Genomic DNA, 357 nt, shown 5'->3' with positions numbered 1-357 from the left:
TTTGAAAACGAAGAGATAATGCCTCCGCCAACGTTCTTGATATGTCTCCAGTTTCGCTAGACAAATGATTGGTAATTACAGTTCGAATTATTGGACGCACCATTGATGATAAAGTTCCAGATAATACTGTGGTTGCAAGTTCAAGTGGTTTTAGCACAGGTATTAAAGTTTCAAGCATTCTCCATTCATCTTTATTTATTTCTAAATTTTTGGCTTTTAAGAGAGTTGTCACGGTGCGATCTCCAAGAACAGCCATGATAGCGCTACAATTATCTACAAGTCTTTCAGCCATATTCAAATCTGAATTCCATCGAGTATGAACACTTTGAATCAGCTTTCGTTGAGGCAGGCCTAATT

Source organism: Wasmannia auropunctata, unplaced genomic scaffold (assembly GCF_000956235.1).
Source record: "Wasmannia auropunctata unplaced genomic scaffold, wasmannia.A_1.0 LD336074.1, whole genome shotgun sequence".
NCBI classification, from domain to species: Eukaryota; Metazoa; Arthropoda; class Insecta; order Hymenoptera; family Formicidae; genus Wasmannia; species Wasmannia auropunctata.
This window is presented reverse-complemented; position numbering follows the sequence as displayed.